Here is a 14770-nt window from a genome sequence, read left to right on the forward strand (position 1 = left end):
GACCGCATTCACCACCCCGATGGGACTTAGCGAGTTCACCTGCATGCCGTTCGGACTCTGCAACGCACCGGGAACCTTCCAACGACTAATGGAGTGTTGTCTGGGCCACAGAGACGGTCCTGTTGTATCTGGACGATGTCATCGTATATTCCAAGACGTATGAGGACCACCTGAAACACCTGGCGGAAGTGTTCGAAGCTCTGGCAAGTTATGGCCTAAAGGTGAAACCCTCCAAGTGTCACCTCCTGAAACCAAAGGTGCAGTACCTGGGACACGTGGTGAGCGCTGACGGAGTGGCTCCCGACCCTGATAAGATCACCGCAATTAAGGAATGGCCAAGCCCCTCCAGCGTAAAAGAAGTGCGGCAGTTCCTCGGGTTGGTAGGCTACTACCGAAGGTTTATTTCCGGTTTCACCAAAAAGGCAGCACCTATGCAGGACCTCCTGATAGGCCAGTCCCGGAAGGCCAAGAACCAGAAGCCGCCCTTCAAATGGGAGGAGCTGGAAGAAGAGTCCTTCCGCCAGCTGAAGATGGCCCTCACGGGGGACGAAATCCTGGCGTACCCGGATTATAGCCAGCCCTTTATCCTCTACACCGACGCCAGTAACATCGGGCTAGGAGCCGTACTGTCCCAGATCCAGCAGGGGAAGGAACGAGTAATCGCCTACGCCAGCCGAAAACTGCGACCCACCGAAAGGAACCCCGAGAATTACAGCTCATTTAAGCTAGAGTTCCTGGCCGTAGTATGGGCAGTCACCGAGCGCTTTAAGCATTACCTCGCTTCTTCCCGGTTCACCGTGTACACGGATAACAACCCGTTGACACACCTGGACACGGCAAGACTCGGTGCCCTGGAGCAGAGGTGGATGGCCCGTCTGTCCAACTACGAGTTCACAATCAAATACCGGGCAGGACGCTCCAATACCAACGCGGACGCCCTGTCCAGGATGCCCAACCTGCCGGACGGAGGAGAAGATCCGGAGGGACTGGAAGAAGTTGAACTCCCTGCGTTCCACCGTCATGGGACTATCCAGTATTCCCACCGGGTAAGGAGTAAGCAGGCTGCTACGTTGAACCCCTTACCCCACTACAACTGGGTGGAAACGCAAGACAGCGACCCTGCCGTCCGACTGGTGAAGGAGATGCTGACTCGGCCGGAGGCTCGCCTTCAACCAGACGCTCCGGAGGAAGCCAAACAACTATGGGCAGAGAAGAGTCGACTGTTCCTTTACAAAGGGAAGTTGTGCCGCAGAATGGTTAACTCCCGGACGCATGAATTACTCTGGCAAGTAGTGGTGCCACGAAGAGACGCAGCCATGGTGATGGAGGCATACCACGACGGAGCTGGACACTTCGGGTGGAAGAAGCTGGAGTTCCTGCTGCGCGAGCGGTTCCACTGGGTAGGCATAAGGGGAACCATCGAGAAGTGGTGCAGAGACTGTGGCCCGTGCAACCTGAGAAGGAAGGACCGTGCCAGCCAGAAGACTCCCCTGCAGTCCATCGTCACCCGGCAACCGTTGGAACTGGTAGCCTTGGATCATGTAAAACTGACCCCAAGCAGAAGTGGCTACGTCTACGCGTTAACCATCGTGGATCATTACTCCCGGTTTCTGGTTGTCGTCCCCGTCAAGGACTTAACGGCTCAAACAGCAGCTAGAGCCTTCCAGCAGCACTTTTGCCGTCCACACGGGTATCCGGACCAAGTGCTGACGGACCAGGGACCTGCCTTTGAAGCGGAGGTCTTCCAGGAATTCTGCAATCTGTATGGCTGCCGGAAGATAAGGACGACACCCTACCATCCGCAAACTAATGGACTTTGTGAGAAAATGAACCAGGTGGTAATGGATCTTCTAAAAACGTTGCCCCTGGAAGAACGCAGTCTGTGGCCTGAGAAGTTGCCCGATCTGGTGGACCTATACAACCACATCCCGGTAGGTTCCACCAACTGTACCCCGGCTTACCTAATGAGGGCAAGACCTGGTAAGTTACCTGTTGACCTGGAAATGGGAGTCCTGACACCCGAGGACACTTCACCAGAAACAGACTGGGACACAGAGAGGCAGCAGCAGTACCGGAGAGTACAGGAGAGCGTGGAGCGAAGTCTCTGTCAGGCTAGGGAAAGACAAGAGAAAACTTACAACCAGTATGCTCCCGCTGTTCCCCTGGTACCCAGAGAGCAGGTCTTGAAGAGGAAGAGACGGCTCCACAAGTTGGACGACCAGTGGGAGAAGGACCCGTACACCGTACTGCCCTCAAGCCACGAGAACCCGAAGGTTTGTACCATCAGTAAAGACGGAGGGGAAACCACAGCCATTGTATCCCGGGACCACCTGAAGAAGTGTCCCGAACAACTGAGGAACCCTGAAGAGGAACAAGAAGACCATCGACCCGTAGAGGAAAGGGAAGATATGGTTAGTACTGTGCTCGGGGACTTCCCTCGGTCTTGGACTCAAGTCAATGGTTCAGTTGTGGTACCCGTACTCACCTTCCTCCAACCAGCATCCCAAGCACCTACGGAGCAACAGGTAGAGCTGGAAGAACAGCCGGTCCAGGAGGCAGAAGATTCCACACAAGCAGAACAGGAGGATCAACCCTCTGCTTATAGTGAGCCTGCCGTACCCCTAGTGAGACAAAGAGCCGGTAGACAGCTGCCCAGTTTACCCTTGACAGCTCCTACACCCTGTAGTTCAGGGCCAGACAGTCAGCTCCGTAGGTCCACTAGGGCCACTAGAGGCCAGTTACCCGCACGCTGGAGGATTTGAAGTGTATAAATTGTTTTATTTATGTTTATCTGTGTATTGTTGCTTGTGTATAATTTTGTGTTTCCAGTTATTTTTAGGAATCCTTGGTGGATCTACCGGGAATCCTTGTACAATTAGTTGGAGCGTAACCCAGGATGGACTAGAGACTGTTAAGGACTCGGGGTAGGACAGACCCCTACCTGGTTACGTCTCCCTGTTTTGGTGAAATGGACACCTTGCTTTCTTCAAAGACTGCACCCGGTTACGGACATGCCGTGACCACCTTTATGTGTTTCTTATTGTATTGTTATTGTTATATCTTGTTATGTTTTTCTAAAATATGTTTAGTCCCGTAGTACTAAATTTCACTAGGGGGGAATGTGACACCCCAGGGGTCTGGTTGCCACAGTGATAGAGATATTATGTCTGAGAGCAGGTGGGAGGTCCTTTGGTCAGGGATCCTGTGCATGCCACACCTCCTGCCCAGTCTTGGGAGGGGAAGAACTTCCCCTATATAAACCCGGGGCTGAAGCAGGGTTAGCAGTCAAGGAGAGTAGAGACAAGAAACAGCAGAAGCAATACTACTACGAGTCAGGGGCTGGCAGCTGCAGAGCTCGCCCTGACTGAGAAGCTTTCTTACCGGACCCGGCGTCCGAGGCTGTGGGGACTAACTCTTACCCAGCAGCAGAAGCCGACCGGCAGGGGATTTCAGGTCCTCAGGCCCAGAAACCCGAAGGCACGGTCACACGCGTGGGACCAGCACCGCCATCGTGGAGCGGAAGCCATTAGAAGGCCCCGAGTCACCGGCCATACGGGTGAGCACCACACGGTACACTCAGGGACGTGGGCTACTTATATCCGCTTCTAGCAAGGTAGCCAGAAGAGTACAGTCAGTTTGGGAGGCCTACAACTCCGCCTGGCCAGGGGAGATCCCATCTGCTCAAGGACTGACCAGGCCCCGTTCACTAGCAAGTACTCCGGGAGGGTCTATCGTTGTTACCAGTAAAGACCCTGAATTACACCGCACCGTCTCTGAGTGGTTCCTGCTAGCCCCATCATCCACATCTGCTGCCCTGAGGCCATACCCCTCCCGTTGGGGGTTATACCATCTACGCTGCACCATCCATCCACCGGCCTCAGCGGACTGTCCTGCAGCGGCAGCTCCATAGCTGCATTCAACGGGTGGCGTAGTCGTCCTGCATCTACCGCTGTTACATCGCCGCTCAGTTTGACTCCCTGGGCACGGACCGGGTCACCGCCACGAGACTACAACCCTCAAGAGATCCGGCTCCGGGTAAGCTCCCGCGTGCGCAACGCAGCGCGACACAGGCCCAGGGGCGCGTCACTGACAGACACAGCAAACCTTCTTGCCACAGCTCGCATTGATGTGCCATCCTGGATGAGCTGCACTACCTGAGCAACTTCTGTGGGTTGTAGAGTCCGTCTCATGCTACCACGAGTGTGAAAGCACAACCAACATTCATAAGTGACCAAAACATCAGCCAGAAAGCATTGGTACTGAGATGTGGTCTGTGGTCCCCACCTGCAGAACCACTCCTTTATTGATGGTGTCTTGATAATTGCCAATAATTTCCATCTATTGTCTATTCCATTTGCACAACAGCATGTGAAATTGATTGTCAATCAGTGTTGCTTCCTAAGTGGACAGTTTGATTTCACAGAAGTTTGATTTACTTGGAGTTATTATATTCTGTTGTTTAAGTGTTCCCTTTATTTTTTTGAGCAGTGTAGAAATCAATAGCAGCTGGAAGAGAGACGCACTGCTGGCGCTGATATAGTGAGGCTCTCTGATGGTCCCGCTATTTATTTTGAGAACATTTCGATACATTTCCTGAAAAGAAGAAGCAAACACACAAAGTTGCAAATCAAACATTTCACTTCAGGGAGGCACACAGCTTGATGGTTACACTCACGTCAACAGTTTCAATAACAACATAGCTTAGTTCACAAGAATCCAATTGTTCTTTTAGGACGTTATGCCCAGGGAACAGAATCCACCCAATAAGACCCGCTGGCAATGACAAAGTGGCCATTCTCACCCGTGATGTCAAATGCAGTTCCCAGCCTGGTCCTGGTCACATTAGCAGTCTACAAGCACATAGCACAGCACAGACTAACATGGTCTCATCTTAGGTGGCCGCTGTTCTTCAGGGGAAGGTTTCCTCCATTCCCCCTGTGGATCCAGGGGCAATTTTCATTCTCTCACCCATTTGCAAATTGTTGTGGGCTTCTCTGCAGAATACCAAGCTCAATACCCACTTTCATAAACAGTTACATGTTCCAAGACAGGTCAGACGATATAAATGTATACTGTATATAGGATATAGACCACAGACCAAGTAAAGAGTTTACCAAGAACTGAAGGACCAGTTAAGTCAGGCTTTTGGTAATTTCTGGCTGCTGGCAAGTCCTCAGCTTTGTATCTGATGTTCGTTTATTCCCATATCCCAGTTCAGGCTCCGCTGTGTCACTCATCCTGCAATGTATGGGAGTGGGATTAGCTGCAACTTCTGCTCATTACATGGGGAATGGAACAGTGAAGGTCTCTGCGGTGCACCAGACACATGTACAGGAGTCTGCCATCATAGTATGCCGAATCAGCCAGAGGTGTATAAACGAGCCAGGAAAGAAAAATGCTACCTGTCTATAGATAGTATGTGGATTAAGGCACAATTGTAGTAAAATCTGAAAAATAACCTATCTGGTTACATATTCTTGCACATACATAACAAAAGTACACTACTTGTATTCTTAGGTCAGTCTCATCTCATCACTGCATAAAACCTGTGAACAATCCGTCTTCACATATTTCTTGACGTTTCTCTTTCTGTGTCTTGCTCAGTGGTGGTCGGGCTCGGCCTCCTCACCTCGGCCGTGTCTCTGAGCACTGAACGCCTTGTACTTCTGTGTCTTGCTCAGTAGTGGTCGGGCTCAGCCTCCTCGCCTCGGCGGTGTCTCTGAGCACTGACCACCTTGTACTTCTGTATCTTGCTCAGTGGTGGACGGGCTCGGCCTCCTCACCTCTGCCGTGTCTCTGAGCACTGAACACCTTGTACTTCTGTGTCTTGCTCAGTGGTGGTCGGGCTCGGCCTCCTCACCTCGGCTGTGTCTCTGAGCACTGAACACCTTGTACTTCTGTGTCTTGCTCAGTGGTGGTCGAGCTCGGCCTCCTCACCTCGGCTGTGTCTCTGAGCACTGAACACCTTGTACTTCTGTGTCTTGCTCAGTGGTGGTCGAGCTCGGCCTCCTCACCTCGGCTGTGTCTCTGAGCACTGAACACCTTGTACTTCTGTGTCTTGCTCAGTGGTGGTCGGGCTCGGCCTCCTCACCTCGGCCGTGTCTCTGAGCACTGAACACCTTGTACTTCTGTGTCTTGCTCAGTGGTGGTCGGGCTCGGCCTCCTCACCTCGGCTGTGTCTCTGAGCACTGAACACCTTGTACTTCTGTGTCGTGCTCAGTGGTGGTCGGGCTCGGCCTCCTCACCTCGGCCGTGTCTCTGAGCACTGAACACCTTGTACTTCTGTGTCTTGCTCAGTGGTGGTCGGGCTCAGCCTCCTCACCTCGGCTGTGTCTCTGAGCACTGAACACCTTGTACTTCTGTGTCTTGCTCAGTGGTGGTCGGGCTCGGCCTCCTCACCTCGGCCGTGTCTCTGAGCACTGAACACCTTGTACTTCTGTGTCTTGCTCAGTGGTGGTCGGGCTCAGCCTCCTCACCTCGGCTGTCTCTGAGCACTGAACGCCTTGCACTTCTGTGTCTTGCTCAGTGGTAGTCGGGCTCGGCCTCCTCACCTCGGTGGTGTCTGAGCACTGAACACCTTGTACTTCTGTGTCTTTCTCAGTAGTGGTCGGGCTCAGTCTCCTCATCTCGGCCGTGTCTCTGAGCACTGAACGCCTTGCACTTCTGTGTCTTGCTCAGTGGTAGTCGGGCTCGGCCTCCTCACCTCGGCGGTGTCTCTGAGCACTGAACACCTTGTACTTCTGTGTCTTGCTCAGTGGTGGTCGGGCTCGGCCTCCTCACCTCGGCCGTGTCTCTGAGCACTGAACTCCGTGCACTTCTGTGTCTTGCTCAGTGGTAGTCGGGCACGGCCTCCTCACCTCAGCGGTGTCTCTGAGCACTGAACACCTTGTACTTCTGTGTCTTGCTCAGTGGTGGTCGGGCTCAGCCTCCTCACCTCGGCTGTGTCTGAGCACTGAACGCCTTGTACTTCTGTGTCTTGCTCAGTGGTGGTCGGGCTCGACCTCCTCACTTCGGCTGTGTCTCTGAGCACTGAACACCTTGTACTTCTGTGTCTTGCTCAGTGGTGGTCGGGCTCGGCCTCCTCACCTCGGCTGTGTCTCTGAGCACTGAACACCTTGTACTTCTGTGTCTTGCTTAGTGGTGGTCGAGCTCGGCCTCCTCACCTCGGCTGTGTCTCAGAGCACTGAACACCTTGTACTTCTGTGTCTTGCTCAGTGGTGGTCGGGCTCGGCCTCCTCACCTCGGCCGTGTCTCTGAGCACTGAACACCTTGTACTTCTGTGTCTTGCTCAGTGGTGGTCGAGCTCGGCCTCCTCACCTCGGCTGTGTCTCTGAGCACTGAACACCTTGTACTTCTGTGTCTTGCTCAGTAGTGGTCGGGCTCAGTCTCCTCACCTTGGCGGTGTCTCTGAGCACTGAGCACCTTGTACTTCTGTGTCTTGCTCAGTGGTGGTCGGGCTCAGCCTCCTCACCTCGGCTGTGTCTGAGCACTGAACGCCTTGTACTTCTGTGTCTTGCTCAGTGGTGGTCGGGCTCAGCCTCCTCACCTCGGCTGTGCCTCTGAGCACTGAACACCTTGTACTTCTGTGTCTTGCTCAGTGGTGGTCGGGCTCGGCCTCCTCACCTCGGCTGTGTCTCTGAGCACTGAACACCTCGTACTTCTGTGTCTTGCTCACTGGTGGTCGGGCTCGGCCTCCTCACCTCGGCTGTGTCTCTGAGCTCTGAACACCTTGTACTTCTGTGTCTTGCTTAGTGGTGGTCGAGCTCGGCCTCCTCACCTCTGCCGTGTCTCTGAGCACTGAACACCTTGTACTTCTGTGTCTTGCTCAGTGGTGGTCGGGCTCAGCCTCCTCACCTCGGCTGTGTCTCTGAGCACTGAACACCTTGTACTTCTGTGTCTTGCTCAGTGGTGGTCGGGCTCGCCCTCCTCACCTCGGCCGTGTCTCTGAACACCTTGTACTTCTGTGTCTTGCTTAGTGGTGGTCGAGCTCAGTCTCCTCACCTCGGCTGTGTCTCAGAGCACTGAACACCTTGTACTTTTGTGTCTTGCTCAGTGGTGGTCGGGCTCGGCCTCCTCACCTCGGCCGTGTCTCTGAGCACTGAACACCTTGTACTTCTGTGTCTTGCTCAGTAGTGGTCGGGCTCAGTCTCCTCACCTTGGCGGTGTCTCTGAGCACTGAGCACCTTGTACTTCTGTGTCTTGCTCAGTGGTGGTCGGGCTCAGCCTCCTCACCTCGGCTGTGTCTGAGCACTGAACACCTCATACTTCTGTGTCTTGCTCAGTGGTGGTCGGGCTCGGCCTCCTCACCTCGGCTGTGTCTCTGAGCTCTGAACACCTTGTACTTCTGTGTCTTGCTTAGTGGTGGTCGAGCTCGGCCTCCTCACCTCGGCTGTGTCTCTGAGCACTGAACACCTTGTACTTCTGTGTCTTGCTCAGTGGTGGTCGGGCTCGGCCTCCTCACCTCGGCCGTGTCTCTGAGCACTGAACACCTTGTACTTCTGTGTCTTGCTCAGTGGTGGTCGAGCTCGGCCTCCTCACCTCGGCTGTGTCTCTGAGCACTGAACAGCTTGTACTTCTGTGTCTTGCTCAGTGGTGGTCGGGCTCGGCCTCCTCACCTCGGCTGTGTCTCTGAGCACTGAACACCTTGTACTTCTGTGTCTTGCTCAGTGGTGGTCGGGCTCGGCCTCCTCACCTCGGCTGTGTCTCTGAGCACTGAACACCTTGTACTTCTGTGTCTTGCTCAGTGGTGGTCGGGCTCGCCCTCCTCACCTCGGCCGTGTCTCTGAACACCTTGTACTTCTGTGTCTTGCTCAGTGGTGGTCGGGCTCGGCCTCCTCACCTCGGCTGTGTATCTGAGCACTGAACACCTTGTACTTCTGTGTCTTGTTCAGTGGTGGTCGGGCTCAGCCTCCTCACCTCGGCCGTGTCTCTGAACACCTTGTACTTCTCTGTCTTGCTCAGTGGTGGTCGGGCTCGGCCTCCTCACCTCGGCTGTGTATCTGAGCACTGAACACCTTGTACTTCTGTGTCTTGTTCAGTGGTGGTCGGGCTCAGCCTCCTCACCTCGGCCGTGTCTCTGAACACCTTGTACTTCTGTGTCTTGCTCAGTGGTGGTCGGGCTCAGCCTCCTCACCTTGGCCGTGTCTCTGAACACCTTGTACTTCTATGTCTTGCTCAGTGGTGGTCGGGCTCGGCCTCCTCACCTCGGCTGTGTCTCTGAGCACTGAACACCTTGTGCTTCTGTGTCTTGCTCAGTGGTGGTCGGGCTCAGCCTCCTCGCCTCGGCGGTGTCTCTGAGCACTGACCGCCTTGTACTTCTGTGTCTTGCTCAGTGGTGGTCGGGCTCGGCCTCCTCACCTCGGCCGTGTCTCTGAGCACTGAACGCCTTGTACTTTTGGCCTCCAGGGAGGCTGCAGCTCTGGAATATGACAGCACTGGAGGATAATGCCTTCTGGCCGCTTTATGTTTCATTCTTCTTGTTTCTCTGGCAGTTTATGTGCTTTTTCTTTTTCTTGACACATTTTTTGCAACAAAACTCTTGCTGGTCCTGTGATCGCCCCAATATCTGAGCTGCGTCCTCTGTAAGACTTGTAACAATTTATGACTTTCAGATAAATCTCTTTTTTGGCCCATTTTCCCGAGAACAAGCTGCCTAATAATTCTGCACACGGTGTGGTGACAATAGTCAGCAGATGGATGAATATTCTGACTATGATAGAGAAGTGTCAGGACCGGAGACCTTCAGAGGAGGATTCTGTGGAGTCCACGATGGGTCAGAGTGGGGGTCCTGGCAGTTACCGGCGGTCTTGCTATTACGGCTGATCAGTGTATGCAGATCACTTGACTCCATCTGACCTTTTCCCACTTTCCTGATGACGCTGCGTCTCCCCTCGTTGTGGTATTATATGAGGAGATGAGCGGCCACCATTTCTCAGGAGTACAGAGCGGGCTGTGCTCCCGGCGGGGGGCCGCGTTGTGTCCGTGCGTCATTACTGTAAATCTTATGTGCTGAGGAGAGAGGAGCAGAAAGCATTAAAGAGTCATTGCTGCATGGAGATGCAAATATAACGGCCGATAATGAGAGACGGCCGAATGAAGACGTGAAGAGAGCGAGCGGGAAAGTACGAGACGCGTCTACCAGGACGTCACCTATCCACTGCCAGAGAGAGTGACAGCTCCATACACCGGAGAGAGACAGCTCCATACACCGGAGAGAGACAGCTCCATACACCGGAGAGAGACAGCTCCATACACCGGAGAGAGACAGCTCCATACATCGGAGAGAGACAGCTCCATACACCGGAGAGAGACAGCTCCATACACCGGGGGGGAGAGACAGCTCCATACACCGGAGGGAGAGACAGCTCCGTACACCGGAGGGAGAGACAGCTCCATACACCGGAGAGAGACAGCTCCGTACACCGGAGGGAGAGACAGCTCCATACACCGGGGGGAGAGACTGCTCCGTACACCGGAGAGAGACAGCTCCATACACCGGGGGGAGAGACAGCTCCATACACCGGAGAGAGACAGCTCCATACACCGGGGGGGGGAGACAGCTCCATACACCGGAGAGAGACAGCTCCATACACCGGAGAGAGACAGCTCCATACACCGGGGGGGGGAGACAGCTCCATACACCGGAGAGAGACAGCTCCATACACCGGGGGGAGAGACTGCTCCGTACACCGGAGAGAGACAGCTCCATACACCGGGGGGAGAGACTGCTCCGTACACCGGAGAGAGACAGCTCCATACACCGGAGGGAGAGACAGCTCCATACACCGGAGAGAGACAGCTCCATACACCGGGGGGAGAGACTGCTCCGTACACCGGAGAGAGACAGCTCCATACACCGGAGGGAGAGACAGCTCCGTACACCGGAGGGAGAGACAGCTCCATACACCGGAGAGAGAGACAGCTCCGTACACCGGAGGGAGAGACAGCTCCGTACACCGGAGGGAGAGACAGCTCCGTACACCGGAGGGAGAGACAGCTCCATACACCGGAGAGAGACAGCTCCATACACCGGGGGGAGAGACTGCTCCGTACACCGGAGAGAGACAGCTCCATACACCGGGGGGAGAGACTGCTCCGTACACCGGAGAGAGACAGCTCCATACACCGGAGGGAGAGACAGCTCCATACACCGGAGAGAGACAGCTCCATACACCGGGGGGAGAGACTGCTCCGTACACCGGAGAGAGACAGCTCCATACACCGGGGGGAGAGACTGCTCCGTACACCGGGGGGAGAGACAGCTCCATACACCGGAGAGAGACAGCTCCATACACCGGGGGGAGAGACAGCTCCATACACCGGAGAGAGACAGCTCCATACACCGGGGGGAGAGACAGCTCCGTACACCGGAGAGAGACAGCTCCATACACCGGAGAGAGACAGCTCCATACACCGGAGAGAGACAGCTCCATACACCGGGGGGAGAGACAGCTCCATACACCGGAGAGAGACAGCTCCATACACCGGGGGGAGAGACAGCTCCGTACACCGGAGAGAGACAGCTCCATACACCGGAGAGAGACAGCTCCATACACTGGAGGGAGAGACAGCTCCGTACACCGGAGAGAGACAGCTCCATACACCGGAGAGAGACAGCTCCATACACCGGAGAGAGACAGCTCCATACACCGGGGGGAGAGACAGCTCCATACACCGGAGAGAGACAGCTCCATACACTGGAGGGAGAGACAGCTCCGTACACCGGAGAGAGACAGCTCCGTACACCGGAGAGAGACAGCTCCATACACCGGAGAGAGACAGCTCCATACACCGGGGGGAGAGACAGCTCCATACACCGGAGAGAGACAGCTCCATACACCGGGGGGAGAGACAGCTCCGTACACCGGAGAGAAACAGCTCCATACACCGGGGGGAGAGACTGCTACATACACCGGGGGGAGAGACAGCTCCATACACCGGAGAGTGACAGCTCCATACACCGGGGGGAGAGACTGCTACATACACCGGGGGGAGAGACAGCTCCGTACACCGGAGAGTGACAGCTCCATACACCGGGGGGAGAGACTGCTACATACACCGGGGGGAGAGACAGCTCCATACACCGGAGAGTGACAGCTCCATACACCGGGGGGAGAGACTGCTACATACACCGGGGGGAGAGACAGCTCCGTACACCGGAGAGAGACAGCTCCATACACCGGGGGGAGAGACTGCTACATACACCGGGGGGAGAGACAGCTCCATACACCGGAGAGAGACAGCTCCATACACCGGAGAGACTGCTACATACACCGGGTGGGAGAGACAGCTCCATACACCGGAGAGAGACAGCTCCATACACCGGGGGGAGAGACAGCTCCATACACCGGAGAGAGACAGCTCCGTACACCGGGGGGAGAGACAGCTCCATACACCGGAGAGAGACAGCTCCATACACCGGGGGGAGAGACAGCTCCGTACACCGGAGAGAGACAGCTCCATACACTGGGGGGAGAGACTGCTACATACACCGGGTGGGAGAGACAGCTCCATACACCGGAGAGAGACAGCTCCATACACTGGGGGGAGAGACTGCTACATACACCGGGTGGGAGAGACAGCTCCATACACCGGAGAGAGACAGCTCCATACACTGGGGGGAGAGACTGCTAATACACCGGGTGGGAGAGACAGCTCCATACACCGGAGAGAGACAGCTCCATACACCGGGGGGAGAGACAGCTCCGTACACCCGAGAGAGACAGCTCCATACACCGGAGAGAGACAGCTCCGTACACCGGGGGGAGAGACAGCTCCATACACCGGAGAGTGACAGCTCCATACACCGGGGGGAGAGACAGCTCCATACACCGGAGAGAGACAGCTCCATACACCAGGGGGAGAGACAGCTCCATACACCGGAGAGAGACAGCTCCGTACACCGGGGGGAGAGACAGCTCCATACACCGGGGGGAGAGACAGCTCCATACACCGGAGAGAGACAGCTCCATACACCGGAGAGAGACAGCTCCGTACACCGGGGGGAGAGACTGCTACATACACCGGAGAGAGACAGCTCTGTACACGGGGGGGAGAGACAGCTCTGTACACCGGAGAGAGACAGCTCCATACACCGGAGAGAAACAGCTCCATACACCGGGGGGAGAGACAGCTCCATACACCGGAGAGAGACAGCTCCATACACCGGGGGGAGAGACAGCTCCATACACCGGAGAGAGACAGCTCCGTACACCGGGGGGAGAGACAGCTCCATACACCGGAGAGAGACAGCTCCATACACCGGGGGGAGAGACAGCTCCGTACACCGGAGAGAGACAGCTCCATACACTGGGGGGAGAGACTGCTACATACACCGGGTGGGAGAGACAGCTCCATACACCGGAGAGAGACAGCTCCATACACTGGGGGGAGAGACTGCTACATACACCGGGTGGGAGAGACAGCTCCATACACCGGAGAGAGACAGCTCCATACACTGGGGGGAGAGACTGCTACATACACCGGGTGGGAGAGACAGCTCCATACACCGGAGAGAGACAGCTCCATACACCGGGGGGAGAGACAGCTCCGTACACCCGAGAGAGACAGCTCCATACACCGGAGAGAGACAGCTCCGTACACCGGGGGGAGAGACAGCTCCATACACCGGAGAGTGACAGCTCCATACACCGGGGGGAGAGACAGCTCCATACACCGGAGAGAGACAGCTCCATACACCGGGGGGAGAGACAGCTCCATACACCGGAGAGAGACAGCTCCATACACCGGAGGGAGAGACAGCTCCATACACTGGAGAGAGACAGCTCCATACACCGTGGGGAGAGACAGCTCCATACACCGGAGAGAGACAGCTCCATACACCGGGGGGAGAGACAGCTCCGTACACCGGAGAGAGACAGCTCCGTACACCCGGGGGAGAGACAGCTCCATACACCGGAGAGAGACAGCTCCATACACCTGGGGGGAGAGACAGCTCCATACACCGGAGAGAGACAGCTCCATACACCGGGGGGAGAGACAGCTCCGTACACCCGAGAGAGACAGCTCCATATACCGGAGAGAGACAGCTCCGTACACCGGGGGGAGAGACAGCTCCATACACCGGAGAGAGACAGCTCCATACACCGGGGGGAGAGACAGCTCCATACACCGGAGAGAGACAGCTCCATACACCGGGGGGAGAGACAGCTCCATACACCGGAGAGAGACAGCTCCATACACCAGGGGGAGAGACAGCTCCATACACCGGAGAGAGACAGCTCCGTACACCGGGGGGAGAGACAGCTCCATACACCGGAGAGAGACAGCTCCATACACCGGGGGGAGAGACAGCTCCGTACACCGGAGAGAGACAGCTCCATACACTGGGGGGAGAGACTGCTACATACACCGGGTGGGAGAGACAGCTCCATACACCGGAGAGAGACAGCTCCATACACCGGGGGAGAGACAGCTCCGTACACCCGAGAGAGACAGCTCCATACACCGCAGAGAGACAGCTCCGTACACCGGGGGGAGAGACAGCTCCATACACCGGAGAGAGACAGCTCCATACACCGGGGGGAGAGACAGATCCATACACCGGAGAGAGACAGCTCCGTACACCGGGGGGGGAGAGACAGCTCCATACACGGGGGGAGAGACAGCTCCATACACCGGAGAGAGACAGCTCCGTACACCGGGGGGGAGAGACAGCTCCGTACACCGGGGGGAGAGACAGCTCCATACACCGGGGGGGGAGAGACAGCTCCATACACCGGAGAGAGACAGCTCCGTACACCGGGGGGGG

The sequence above is a fragment of the Phyllobates terribilis genome, unplaced genomic scaffold (genome assembly GCF_046119375.1).
Source record: "Phyllobates terribilis strain yellow unplaced genomic scaffold, ASM4611937v1 Scaffold_8__6_contigs__length_399053987, whole genome shotgun sequence".
Classification (NCBI taxonomy): domain Eukaryota; kingdom Metazoa; phylum Chordata; class Amphibia; order Anura; family Dendrobatidae; genus Phyllobates; species Phyllobates terribilis.